The sequence below is a fragment of the Melospiza georgiana genome, chromosome 2 (assembly GCF_028018845.1).
Source record: "Melospiza georgiana isolate bMelGeo1 chromosome 2, bMelGeo1.pri, whole genome shotgun sequence".
NCBI lineage: Eukaryota > Metazoa > Chordata > Aves > Passeriformes > Passerellidae > Melospiza > Melospiza georgiana.
The window spans coordinates 120989861-120995889 of NC_080431.1; the positions used below are offsets into that span (position 1 = coordinate 120989861).

The following is a 6029-nucleotide window of genomic DNA, read 5'->3' on the forward strand; positions in this document are numbered from 1 at the left end:
TAAATCATTCAGTTTGCATCTTCTTCCTCCAGGGTTCTCTGAGCCTCATCAGCTCGCCATCAGCTTCAACTCTTCTTCTTTTGCATTCTCTCAGTCCTTGCAGCCATTTTCCTTGCTAAGAGATTTCCGTTCCTGTTGTGTCCCCAGTGTTTGTCACGTCTTGTCTGTCCTGTGTCACGGGTGTCTGCACACATTTGTGCTGGAGCTGCTGTTCTGCCCTGCTGCAATATGAGAAGTCTCAGGGACTTGGAATTTGTAATGTGTAGTTGGATTCTAGATGGGATTTGTAGATGGACACAGGATACGTGGAGCCCATAAGTTATCCTGCAGCCCTTTCACTTTCATCCTAACTTTCTTTTAGTTGCAGAAGGATAAATCCAGGGCAGAGCCCCCCATTCTGGGTGAGGGGATTCCCCTGTGAAGGTCAGTCACTGTTTGTCTCTGCAGAGGAAGCATAAATTGTGGCTGCTGCAGCTCTGCTCTTTGTCTTTATTTTTAGGAAGTCAAGGCAGAGAGCAGCTGTCAAGGCTGAGTGGGCAAGGTGAGCATTCAGTAGGGTACCGAAACAGTTGTTATTGCTGAGGTCTCAGTTTCTGGTGCAGCTCTAGGTATGTATTATTCCTCTTTTTATTTTAGATGGACTGCTTGCCATCTATCCTAGCCCAGCATGCCCATGCCAGGTGGGTTCAAGCTTAAGGTATCAGTGTGGCATACTTGTCAGGGTTGGGAGGTTGTGTTTTCACAGTATCTCAGCATGCTTTTCTGCTTTGTTTCTTTGCAGGTGCTGTCGCTGCCCTAGGCATGCCGGGGAAGAGAGGAGGGCAGGTGACTCGGAGTTTAGGCGGGCTGATTCCTAGGTGAGCGTTATGCAGCAGCATGCTAAGTGTGTACATTTTCTTTTTGCAGGTATCTTCCAGGCGGCCTCTGGAGTCAAATCAAGACTTGAGGTGAGCTGGGGCAGGGGTGCGAAGGAGTCCCGGGGATTACTGTTTTTGAGGGCAATAGTCACGTTTTCTGTTTTGCCTTAGGTACCCTGGGCAGGCTTGTAGCCACAGCTTGGAAGCGGCAGCACCGAAGCGCACACATTGAGAACGTCTCAACGTCCACGTCCGACCGAGGATGGATTTTGTCCGCTTGTCTTCCAAAAGCTAAGTGTCGGGGCCAGTGGTTGGGAGAAGGGGAAAAGCCTTTACTATCACAGGAGGCAATCTGATGTCAGCTTAGCGGAGAGGTCTGTAGTGGGACAGGCTCCCTGGAAGTAAAGGGAGAGGGTTTCTCCTCAGCCTCACCAGAGCCTTTGCCGGGCAGGGCAGTTCCTACCCATCTCCACATTCTCGTGAACTTTGCGTCATCTGCCTTCCTCGACTTGAAGTCGTCACGGCTCTTTCCCCCATGGAGCTTGCCTTCAGGTCCGGAGCTGTAGCCGCAGTCACCTGGCAGTCCGCTTCCTTCTCTAGGCTTGCTGAGCCTCTCGAGCATCCTCCTAACTGCTTTGGCCCTAACTTCCTTTAATGAGTTGCATTTCATCATCACGTGCTGTTGTCATAGGGCTTCCTTTCCCTTGGCCTCATTGGCCTCTGGCTCGTCTTGTGCTAGGACTCTCGGGTCCCTAAAGGGAAAGTGCCAAGCAGTTGCAACTTGTCTCTGTGTTATGTCATCTGTGTCTATGTTATGGTGTGTGTGTCCATTGTCTTCCACGGCATAGGCCTTTGTTACATCTCAATGCTTTATCGGCTCTCTTCTGTGCCATGTTCTACTCACATTCCTTGCCGGATATCTCTTATTCCAGCATCTTTACATTTTTACTCTTTGAGACAGGAATGTCTCACAGGGACAAGATGTTCTCATCCATCTTCCTTCTCACTATCAGCTTTGGTAGTGGGTTTTTTTCCATTTTCTTGAACTTCTAGAGGGAGCATCTTACACCCTCCTCACGTGACTGCAGTAGTTCTATAGGTTCCATCTTCTCAAAGGATACAGGGCTCAATAAGTAATCTTCCAGAGAGTTTTCTTAAGTCGTGGTTTATATTGTATGTTCCTATGTTGGCTTATATTGTATGTACTTACATACAGTATAAGTACGTACAGTATAAGCCAGCATAGGTACATGCAATGTAAGTGCATCGCCTTATATTGTCTGTACTTACACTGCATGTAAGCATGTCGCCTTATATTGTGTGTACTTACACTCTGTGTACACTTACACTGTATGCGTCAGCTTATATTGTGTGTAGACTGTACCACTTATGATCGGAGCTGCCCTGCCCTGGCACATAGTCACAGTTAGGTAGAACAGTTATAACAACTTTACTGTTCATCTGTCTTTTGTGGGATTTTGGGTAGAAAATTCATCAGTCCAGAGTGGGGACAAGTCCTAGCTGTCAGATAGCCACTTGTTGACCCTTCCTGTTGTCTCACAGGTCCCCGAGGCTGCTGATTTCCCCAGGATCTGCCATTTAGCTCAAGGAGCGGCAGCCAGAAGATGTGTCAAAGCACCTTCTTCAGCATCTCAGAGAAGGGCCACAGTGAGCGTGTAAGAAGGAGTGTGTGTGAGAGCACGTGGCTGTGTCTGTCTGTTCGTCTCTGTGTGTGTGAGCGCATGCTGACTGGATTTAACCTTGTGTATATGACTTTTGCTTTTCAGGTTTTGCAACTCATTGTTAAATTGAGAATAAAAAATCCCCAGCTGCCTTCCACCCTGGCTGTTTTTTTTTTTTTTGGTCCCGGCCAAGTAAAAACCCAGAAAAATACTCCAAGATAGGCAAGAAAAGGCCCAAAAAACCCAGTAAAAAAACCCAAGATGGGCAAGAAAAACCCAGAAAAAAGCAGAAAAAACCCCAAAATGGGCAACAAAGAAACCCCACAAAAATCCAGGAAAAAAACTGCAAGATGGGGAAGAAAAAAATCAAGAAAAAACCCAGAACAATCCCAGGGAAAAAATCTCAAGAGGGGCAAGAGCAAACCCGGGAAAAAAAGCTAAAAACCCCAAGATGGGCAAGAAAAAACCAGGAAAAAAAACCAAGATGGGCAAGAATAGCCCAGAAAAAACCCAGAAAAAAAAAAAAACCAGGAAAAAGAAACCGGAAGAACCCCCAAGGTGGGCAAGGAAAACCCAGAAAAAACCAAGGAAAAAAACCAAACATGGGCGAGAATACCCAGAAAAAAACCCCAAGATGGGCAAGAAAAAATGCAGAAAACACCCACAGAAAACCAGATGGGCAAGAAGAATCCCAAAAAACCCCCACAAGATGAACCAGAAAAAACGCAGGAAAAACCAGGAAAAATAAACCAGGAAAAAAAAACGGAAAAAAAATCCCAAGATGGGCAAGGAAAAACCCAGAAAAAAACCAAGAACAAAAACCCGAGACTGGCAGGAAAAAACGCAAAAAAAAAAAAACCAAGATGGGCAAGGACAAGATCCTCAAAAAACCCAGAAAAATCACAGAAAATCCCCCCAAGACGGGTAAGAAAAAAAGCAAGATGGACCAGAAAAAACCTGAAAAAACCAAGAAAAAAAAAAAAAAAAAAGGAAAAAAAAAAAGGGGAAAAAACCACCAAGATGGGCAAGAAAAAACCCAGAAAAAAAACCCAGAAAAAAAATTCAAGATGGGCAAGAATAAACCTGGAAAAACCCCGCAAGACTGGCAAAAAAAACCCAGGAAAAACTCCAAATTGGGAAGAAAAAAAACTGTCGTAAAAGGTGTCGTAAAGCGCGACTGTCGTAAAAGGTGCCGTAAAGCAGAACTGTCGTAAAAGGTGTCGTAAAGCGCGACTGTCGTAAAAGGTGCCGTAAAGAGCGACTGTTGTAAAGACTGCCGTAAAGCGCGACTGTCGTAAAAGGTGCCGTAAAGCGCGACTGTCGTAAAAGGTGCCGTAAAGCAGAACTGCCGTAAAAGGTGCCGTAAAGCGCGACTGTCGTAAAAGGTGCCGTAAAGCAGAACTGCCGTAAAAGGTGCCGTAAAGCGCGACTGTCGTAAAAGGTGCCGTAAAGCGCCACTGTCGTAAAGACTGCCGTAAAGCGCGACTGTCGTAAAAGGTGTCGTAAAGCGCGACTGTCGTAAAAGGTGCCGTAAAGCGCGACTGTCGTAAAGACTGCCGTAAAGCGCGACTGTCGTAAAAGGTGCCGTAAAGCGCGACTGTCGTAAAAGGTGCCGTAAAGCGCGCCTGTCGTAAAGACTGCCGTAAAGCGCGACTGTCGTAAAAGGTGCAGTAAAGCACGGCTGTCGTAAAGACGTCGTAAAGCGCGACTGTCGTAAAAGGTGCCGTAAAGCGCGACTGTCGTAAAGACGTCGTAAAGCACGACTGTCGTAAAAGACGTCGTAAAGCACGACTGTCGTAAATACGGCCGTAAAGCGCGACTGTCGTAAAGACGTCGTAAAGCACGACTGTCGTAAAGTCTGCCGTAAAGCGCGACTGTCGTAAAAGGTGCCGTAAAGCACGACTGTCGTAAATACGGCCGTAAAGCACGACTGTCGTAAAAGACGTCGTAAAGCACGACTGTCGTAAAGACGTCGTAAAGCAGAATTGTCGTAAAGCGCTACTGTCGTAAAAGGTGCCGTAAAGCGCGACTGTCGTAAAAGGTGCCGTAAAGCAGAACTGCCGTAAAAGGTGCCGTAAAGCGCGACTGTCGTAAAAGGTGCCGTAAAGCGCCACTGTCGTAAAGACTGCCGTAAAGCGCGACTGTCGTAAAAGACGTCGTAAAGCACGACTGTCGTAAATACGGCCGTAAAGCGCGACTGTCGTAAAAGGTGCCGTAAAGCGCGACTGTCGTAAAGTCTGCCGTAAAGCGCGACTGTCGTAAAAGGTGCCGTAAAGCACGACTGTCGTAAAAGGTGCCGTAAAGCGCGACTGTCGTAAAGACGTCGTAAAGCACGACTGTCGTAAAAAGTGCCGTAAAGCACGACTGTCGTAAAGCACGACTGCCGTAAAAAACGTCGTAAAGCGCGACTGTCGTAAAGACGTCGTAAAGCACGACTGTCGTAAAAGACGTCGTAAAGCACGACTGTCGTAAATACGGCCGTAAAGCGCGACTGTCGTAAAAGGTGCCGTAAAGCGCGACTGTCGTAAAGACGTCGTAAAGCACGACTGTCGTAAAAAGTGCCGTAAAGCACGACTGTCGTAAAGCACGACTGCCGTAAAAGACGTCGTAAAGCGCGACTGTCGTAAAGACGTCGTAAAGCACGACTGTCGTAAAAGACGTCGTAAAGCACGACTGTCGTAAATACGGCCGTAAAGCGCGACTGTCGTAAAGACGTCGTAAAGCACGACTGTCGTAAAAGGTGCCGTAAAGCGCGACTGTCGTAAAGACGTCGTAAAGCGCGACTGTCGTAAAGTCTGCCGTAAAGCGCGACTGTCGTAAAAGGTGCCGTAAAGCACGACTGTCGTAAATACGGCCGTAAAGCACGACTGTCGTAAAAGACGTCGTAAAGCACGACTGTCGTAAAAGACGTCGTAAAGCACGACTGTCGTAAAAGGTGCCGTAAAGCACGACTGTCGTAAAGACGTCGTAAAGCACGACTGTCGTAAAAGGTGCCGTAAAGCGCGACTGTCGTAAAGACGTCGTAAAGCACGACTGTCGTAAAAGACGTCGTAAAGCACGACTGTCGTAAAAGACGTCGTAAAGCACGACTGTCGTAAATACGGCCGTAAAGCGCGACTGTCGTAAAAGGTGCCGTAAAGCGCGACTGTCGTAAAAGGTGTCGTAAAGCGTTACTGTGCGAATTGTTTCGAAGAGCCGAACTTAAATGTGTTTAGACCAAGAGCCGAACCAAGCCGAATTCAGCCGAGTTTCATTAAACAGAACTGAACGTCGCCGCACCGCTGTGCCTGCAGTGTGCCTGTGCAGACAGCAGGGGGCGCTGTGCCTGCAGCGCGCCGGTGCACACAGCAGGGAGCGCTGTATAAAGTAAGTATGAAATATCAACTATCTATAAGAAGGAATAAACGCTCTATGTCACGTGCAGCAGTAGAAAATTTCAGGTTCCCAGGAAATAAATAGTTTTCTTTAACTCATTTTCATTTTGGAGTTT

General features: G+C 47.2%; 1 long non-coding RNA gene across 1 annotated transcript; it reads left to right on the forward strand.

Moving 5' to 3' along the window:
- Positions 1-236: 236 nt before the first annotated feature.
- On the forward strand, positions 237-1382 carry LOC131080301 (uncharacterized). The gene is made up of 4 exons (XR_009114152.1): positions 237-541; positions 637-680; positions 782-947; positions 1029-1382. It is a non-coding gene; the product is annotated as an uncharacterized LOC131080301 (long non-coding RNA).
- The last annotated feature ends 4647 nt before the right edge of the window (positions 1383-6029 follow it).